The sequence below is a fragment of the Astatotilapia calliptera genome, chromosome 16 (assembly GCF_900246225.1).
Source record: "Astatotilapia calliptera chromosome 16, fAstCal1.2, whole genome shotgun sequence".
Taxonomy (NCBI): Eukaryota; Metazoa; Chordata; class Actinopteri; order Cichliformes; family Cichlidae; genus Astatotilapia; species Astatotilapia calliptera.
The window spans coordinates 28,804,358-28,812,767 of NC_039317.1; the positions used below are offsets into that span (position 1 = coordinate 28,804,358).

The 8,410-nt window shown below is 40.3% G+C and overlaps 1 protein-coding gene across 1 annotated transcript in view; it reads right to left on the reverse strand.

Annotated features, from left to right (window-relative positions):
- The window catches only part of col6a3 (collagen, type VI, alpha 3), a 55,078-nt gene extending 50,462 nt beyond the window's left edge, over positions 1 to 4,616 (reverse strand). The window contains exon 1 of the mRNA XM_026145542.1: positions 4,294 to 4,616. The gene's annotated coding sequence lies outside the window, so the exon portion shown is untranslated. The remainder of the gene's footprint in view (positions 1 to 4,293) is intronic.
- Positions 4,617 to 8,410: the final 3,794 nt, after the last annotated feature.

Below are 8,410 nucleotides of genomic sequence, written 5' to 3' on the forward strand. Positions count from 1 at the left end.
TTTAGCAAGTTTATGATATTTTAGGTCATTCAACTACCTATATCATCTAGTGTACCTCGGTATGTGTACTTCAGTGAATATGCAACATCAACACTTTGTCTGTGATCAAGTCACGACCATGAAGTGTCAGACTGAAAACACATGCTTTAAGTTACACAAGCAGAAACACTCCACTTCACAGTGTATACAGTCGATTTACATTTACAGAAGATATGTGCTGCAATGTGCCTGCGAACCCTCTGTAAATACAATCGCAGCTGGTCCTCACACACACACACACACACACACACACACACACACACACACACACACACACACACACATATATATTGGGGGGACATCGGGTGGCACCCACTCCTTCATAATAGTGCCCCACCCACCAATGTCATTAGATGAGAGTGTGGATAAAACCAACAATGAAATATAACTATGTATGGTAACTTAAGTAAATTATGGAAAGTTTTAAAGTACAAGTATTTTATCAAGTAATGCTTTGTACTTACATTCCAACATATTTTCAATGTAAATGTGTACTTTGTACTATAGTGAGGTTCATCACTTGATGTCATGTACACATTACTCAATAGCTGTCTGCCATAGTTGATGTGATGCAACCATTTGCTGCTAGGGGAACATGTACTCCCCTGGTTGGCAGTGGTTCCTGGAAGAGCCTGGCTTACACTGGGATTTCACTCAAATCAGTTGGAAAGAAGGTGCTGTACCAAAAACCTCCTGTGTGATTATTGGTTGCTAGCAGATTGCCAAAGTTGCCTGTAGTTCCAACTATGAGCCCAGCAGTAGTAAAACTTGAAAAAGTGTGACACATACTGGAAATGGAAAAGGTTTGCCTTAAAAGTAAAAGCTGTGGCTTTTGAAACATGTTGACAGCGCTGAGGCACAACTCTTTACATTGAAGATGAACATTCTCCATTTTCACTTTGTGTTCCACTTTTCAGTTTTACAGCAGCTCGGAAAATACCCGGGCAGTTTTTGTAGACAGGTTTGTCACTGCTATTCAAACTACCACCTGTGAAATAAGCTAGTGACCAAGCAGGTTTTTGCCAATCTGTTAGGGAATACACCTTTTTCCCTAGTGACAAGTGTAGACTTACATTACTGAGACTTTCATTATCCCTGCAAATGCCATCACACTCCAAGCACCACTCACAACCATTTGGGACAAACTGTTTCCACCAGTATTTAGGCCTCTGTTACAGAGGCGTTATTCACTTCATCTGGACAACCTGGCAATCATGTTGACATGAATGATTAAGTGGCAGACAAGTTAATGTAAATGGTCAGTGGTCATGTGTCTGCCAAATTTATTATTTTAGATTTAGAATTATAAATCTAATGTATTATGGTGTCATATGTTAGAACTACAAAGTAACTAAATAACTAACTTAATAACTATGTCATTAAAATCATAAAAACTGTGACTCTGTAATGTAATTTGTATGTTTCTACATAATGAGCACTTTTATTTTACTCACTTTAAGTATAGTTAATGCTGTTTAATTTTTTGTACACCACACACACATTCTCAATGTGGATCATATTAACCTATAGGTTTTCACCATATGATGGCTTGTTTTTGCTCCAGCCAAGCACTAAACACTCAACGATTACAGATTTTAAAAACCCGTGTGTTAAACAGTGAACCTGGCCTGAAGTATACAAATTTAAGGCCCTGTGTTCAAATTAAACTATTAAAATTAATGTTGATGAAAGAGCTGCATTTATATAACACAGTTGGCATTTAGCCCTTACAGGTATATTTGGGACATTAAGTCTTTTACTTTGAAATACAATACTATCCTAACTTTAAAATAAAAGTGAGCCAGTGTCAATGGCAGTAGCATGTCTTCTTACATCACCTCAACTACTGGGAGCCACACATGATCTTTCATCTCACTGTATAAACAAGATGTTGTTATATTTGCTCCATCATACTAGCTAATGGTTTCCATTAATTTACTTTAATATAATTGAGTCATTAACTATAAATCTACACGTGCACTGCTGGAGAAAAGGGGGAACATTCTAACTGTTAGTTTAAATAAGCAAATAGAGGATAAAATCCACCTAACAGGAAACTTTAATGAGAAATCCACACTTTAATGAGTCATAATAAAGGCTGAACCAGCATCTACACTTTTATATCTTTCTTTTATTGTTACATTTAATGCCACTGCCAATCCCCACAAATCCGTTTTTAAGGCCTGCTCTCTATGCACAAGATGTATCTTTTATATCAGATAAGTGAAATCACAAGGCATGAGATTCTTACAAGTGTTCTGATCGTGAGGTGGTGCTACACCGCCACTCGCTGGTGAACAAATATCACTTGTGACTTTGTGCTCCAGCATGTAAAAGTCAATCCTGCATCTGTGAGGACCTGCACATCCAACCGCACGCCACCCCTCAGCTGTAAGGATGCAATGTGACATGTGTGGAGCAGATGAGAGGAAGATCAATGATGAAGTTAAAAAGGCGGGAGGGGGAGGCTGGCTGAACAGGCAGTTCTACACAGCTGGTGTGTGTTAGACCGTCTGACACCTGGCAGATGTGTGCTCGATCTGAGCCTGTTCACATATTAAACCTGACACTCCTGTAGCATTGGTAAAGACGAGAGAGATGCACACGCTGGATCAACTTGTAGCCAAGGAAAAGGTCTGTTTTAAAGCCTGATTTCCTTCTGATATACCTTTAAGCTGACCTGTGCAAGTGATTGCACTATAATTAATCTGTCTGCACGCTTGCAGCCACTCAAACGTGCTTTCACCAACCAGAATATGCTTCAGATTTCTTACAATTATTCATGGTTGCCTTCTTAAAAAGAGAAGATTGGGGTACTAAATCCCTGAGACTAGAGCATTCTGAAAACTCTTCCAACTTTCCAAACATCTGCACTGCATCACGGAAAAAAAGAGACAAAAGCTGGAGAGAGCAGAGCAGCTATAAAACACATTAATCGTGATTTATTCTGTATATCTAAAAATCCCTTTTGTTAAGAATCGTCCCGATGCACCACTGCCAATAAAGGTTTTGATACCAGCTTACAAAGGGAGCTGCAGCACTGTCGTAATGCTGGTAGTAAATCACGTCGAAAAAAAATTCAAACACATAAAACCAAATCTGGAGCGCACACCAAGTTTCCTCTAGCATATTTGAATCGCGACCAAGCTCTTCCTCTCTGTATCACAGCAACGGGTTTACACGCAAAACACACAAGTACGTGGAACAGTAGCTCATGAGAATTACTCATGATCATTTTTCCAGTGCATTCTCATTACGTTTGGATTCAGAAGAATATGACAAGTTAATTCATCAAATCCCACATGGATACACTGAAACACTGCTGAACTCCTCCATCTCCGCTTGGACAGTCGTACAGGAGAAATGGAAGATTAATGACTCACACCTGGTCAACTAAACCCTGCAGCTCCCCCTTCTACCACCACCAGCACCACCTCTCATCCACCCACCAATAGACTAGCCCTCTTTTGGCTCTCCTGGTGCATCTGGCCAGAAGCATGGAACACTTAGTTCACACTTTTCCACTTGTGCACTGGTTTCAGGGAGGGTGTGGTATTGGGCTGCAGCGGAAACATCTAGCCATTCGACTATTCTTCATTAGAGCTCTCATGTGGGTGGGGAGACTTTAAAATTTGGTTATCCTGTTCTATCCTCAAAGACAAAAACAGTAGTCCTCACATCTTGATATTAGTTATTTAGTGAAATCGCAAAGCATGGTGCTTGTGGTTTTACTTGCTTAAAGGATAATTGTATATCATATGGTGCAAAGTAATGCCTTATTTTTCAAGACCTTATGTAGTATCTCTGGGATTTTACACCACATATTTATTTGACATTTATAAAGCAAAGACAAAAAAGTCACACAGAAGACAAAGTTTTAACAGAAGGGGCAAACATGCTTCTCTCTCCACTCACATGTATCATTCACTACATTGCTGAGGTCTCCTCCTTCACCCTAACTGCGGCTCACCTCTTGCCCTCACAGCACTCTCACCACTAAAGTATAGGTTTCAGTGTTAGTGCTAAAAGCATGCTGTTTGATATTTATGAGGTAGATGCCAGAAAGTCTTGCACAAACCTCCTATTATCTCACCCATCATGACTTTACATGTTCTGACTTGAAACTATGCTATGGTCAATGCACTATATATAATCATGTAAAGTGCAACTGAGGTCAAACTTAAAGTAAAAGTGAAATTGAGCGAGCATGCAAACTTTTTCTGCAACAACACCACCGGCACATTCAAAACTTACCCTGAGCTGAAGTAGCTGTACTCCACTGGATTCGTTTTTGAGGAAAAATGATATCAGTTATGTAAAACGACTGAGAACTAGACTACTGGGCATTATCCTCCTGGTAAATTCCCTTCGCTGGCTTTTCCAGCACCCCCCGAAGGAAGGTAGCTGAGCAAAGCAGTAATAAGGCCACTGATAAGAGATGCAGAGAGAGAGACAGAGAGAGGTCGTGAATGAAAAGGGGAAATGGTTGAGAAAGAAAGAAACAGGCACCCTCCCGGTCTCAAACCAGAGGAGCTGTGGTGCTGAGTTCAAGGCTGAGATGGGACAAACTTCTAAACTCCTGGAGTTCTGCCATCTCTCTTCCTCCGCCCACTTTCTCTAAAAAAAGAAGAAAAAAAGGAGGGAGAGGAGAGAAGAGAAGAGGGGGAGAAAAGAAGTAAATGAAAACCAGACACATGGCCCTGTTTGGTCTGGATGGAAGCAGCGGGGAGGATGATGTCACACATCTGGAGTGGGCTTTTCTCTTTACCTTTTCCTACATATTGTCATTTCTTCCTCTATCTCTGCAAAGCCCCTTTTTTCAAGCCTTTGCCATGTCAGCTAACTTGGTGTTCATTTGATTTTGAGATTTCGAATTGTCAATGCATCCTCCTTTTGATGTTGGACTCAAGTGACTCAAGTAAAAGCACAATGCAGTTTAACTAGCTTCCACCAATCAATCTAGTATTGTCAATGACTTATTAGAAGCTATGTCATTTTCTACTGTCTAGACAGCTGATGAAATGCACTGTGTGCGCTGGCCATTAAGTTTCACTAGCTCACCAGTAAACATAAAGCACAGTCAGGACAGTGCACTGGCGCACACTAAAAATTTGAGTCCTGCTAATACATTTTATTGCTCTGCAGCAACAAACCAAAATCAGCCATGAAGCCACGCATAATGACACTGCTTATGAGTTCATTTGTGTAACCACTGTGTCACAGGATGTATTTCACGCTGGAAAACTGAGAGAAGGAGCTAAAAAATGAACATCCACATAAACAATGTTGGTACTTGTTTCTGCTGGATGTGCATGTAGCCTGTTTGCATTTTTCTCTCCTTCATCTTTTTTTTTTTTTAGCATGCAAGTTACAGCAGATGCATGAAGCTGGTTTCTCCAGAATCAGTGGAAAAGTATAGAAACATACCTTATAACAAAAACTTGTGCAGGCACAAGTAGTTAGAAAGCTAAATTAGCACATACAGAGCCATGCCATATGTATTTTTTTGAAATTCTTTTAAAACATCATTGTGCCGTGCCTGTCCAGCTACAAAGTACACTGGTATTTTATCAGCAAGCAGCCTGTTTGCTTCTTCTTGTATCATGTTAGTACCTAACATATACAGGACGAAGAGACATATAAAGGACTTTTCCACTAAACTGCCACAAGTTAGTAAGCCTTGAGAGGAAGTACGGAACATTTTTACTCAAGGCGTAAACAGGAGGTCTAGTTAGAGATTTCTCAGTTGATCATGATCATGTTAGCATTTTAGCTAACTTAATATTTTTCTAGCCGTCAACTGTGTTCCTGCTAATTCACAATAGAAAACCTTTGCAACAAATTCCTTAAAATAAATGCTGTGTATCTCAAGCGGACACAGTTAGCAACTAGCTGGCAAACACACTGGGGCATTTAGCCATTTAGCAGCTGAAGAGATATATTTTTCTTGAGGAGAAGAAGAAGAGAATAAAGCTCAAAACATATGAATAACATGAATGTCTCTCATTTGTGTCTTTTCTGTGCTAAAATGCATGTTTAACAGCACATTTACTAAATAAACCTATTACTTGTTACTGCTGTAGATAGCATGATCCTGGAGTCGCTAGAGTTGGATGAAATATTTGAATTCCAAACCCTGATCTTTTCATGGATCATTTATATCATAAAATGATGCAAAAAATCTTAGAACGTGCAGATGTTACATACAAAATGTGCCCAACCATTTGGATGCAAATGGTGGACCACTCTTAAGCTGTGCTATGCTGCAACAGTTAGCATTTTCAAGTTGTTGGTAGAAATTTGAGTTAATAGACAGTGAATATTAGGACTCTGTGCAATGTTGCTGTTAAGCTAAATTTATGACAAAGGAGGCAATGAACTTGTGAAGAGCTGAAACCCCATATCAAGCAAGAACTGTAGAATATTCTGCTTTCCTCCAGTCATTGGCCTTCTCACTTACCAAAGTCCATCCATCCATTCGCTTCCGCTTATCCTTTTCAGGGTCGCGGGGGGCGCTGGAGCCTATCCCAGCTGTCATAGGGCGAGAGGCAGGGTACACCCTGGACAGGTCGCCAGTCTGTCGCAGGGCCAACACACAGGGACAGACAACCATTCGCACTCTCATTCACTTGCACATTCACACCTAGTGGCAATTTGGATTAATCAATTAACCTATCCCCACAAGCTGCATGTCTTTGGACGGTGGGAGGAAGCCGGAGTACCCGGAGAGAACCCACGCAAACACGGGGAGAACATGCAAACTCCACACAGAAAGACCCCGGCCTGATGGTGGAATTGAACTCAGGACCTTCTTGCTGTGCGGCAACAGTGCTAACCACCATGCCACCGTGCTGCCAAAGTGCGTATTAATGACAGAAACAATGACAAAACCAAAGTGTGTATTTAAAAGAGAGGTTATTGAAACACAATGAGAAGCATGTTCCTGTTGCAGTTTTCTTAAAATGCATTGTTCACATTATATTTTAACATGTCTTTGAACTGTTTTCACCTAAATATAGTCATTAATTACTCACAAATCACTGCAATCTGTTTTTATAATGGGATAGTAGTCTGGAATCCATTATAAGGCAGTGGACTAAAGTGGATGTTAAAAAGAAAGGACTCATCATCACTCTTCTAGCTGAACTCTTAAAATGTTCAGACCAGATGGAGGGAGGATTGCTGTCGCATATTTCTGCCAGGGAGTTAAAACAGACTTTGCTCCTGGAGGTCAGTATGCTGCATCTGACTTAATTCCCTGATATCTGTGGGGGAAAAAACACTAGTAAGTGGAGGTACAACAACAGTTGATTATAAGACAAGATAACCTTTTATTCCACCGAGCTCTGTGTGCAGTCACACTTCCACAAACTGCATCCAAAAAAGGGATTTGAAAATGCACCATATGGAAGCATTTATAACAGTGGAGCAGTGCATCCATGTTCTGTTGTCTGAAGGTCATTACTCACACCACCAAAAATTTCCTGCAAACTCTGCACTGTTATGGTGCTGCTAGGCAACCCCACTGCTATAATATTGTGTGAGTAACAAGTTGTTATATGTTCAGAGAGGAAGTGAAGATGGATAAGCAGCAACTGTCCCAAATACCAAATGATGAATGAAACTGCTGACAAAATTCTGGGTTCTTATTAAATTCATTCATGTATGTTATAAGTTAAGATCAAAGTGAGATGTGGGTCGGTTGAATCCAAATATTCCTTCATCACAGAAAACATGTCTTACATATATTCCCTTGTGAGTGAGCAGTAACTGAACACAGACCTCTCACAATCAAAGCATTCAATAGTGTCAGTGTGAAAAGGACAGCTAATTATATTGTTGGCTGATGCTAATGTCCTGCTTACAGCTTTGAACAATTGTCTGAAGTAAGGCGATACTTTGATGCACACCACCAAGGTGACTTTGTGAAAGTGCGGCTCATTGTTTCTGTCATTAACTACCCGCAGGTAGAGGTGGGACTCACTTAACCTTTAATCACATCAAACAAAAACCCAAACAAGGGGGCACTTTCTTCGGCAACCAGACGATGTTTTGGGTGTGACTTTGGTAGGTTCTTACAGTATATGGAAATTATGAAAGGCCCTGTAAAACACCAAACACACATTCACTGTTTATTTTATTCACAAATGAAAGCATGAGACTCCCTTTCACATAAGTGAAGTATTCAAACTGCTTGCTTTCCATTCCTGTGAAGGCTTTAGCATTAGGAACAAACTGTTCATTGGCTTATTTGGGGGAATGTGTTGCTTTCACCAACACACTTGTTTCCAATGGAGCATAAGCAAATAAAAGGGAAGAGGAGTGCTGCCCTTACGTCACTCATACTGTTTCCGAGGAAAGTATTAATAGT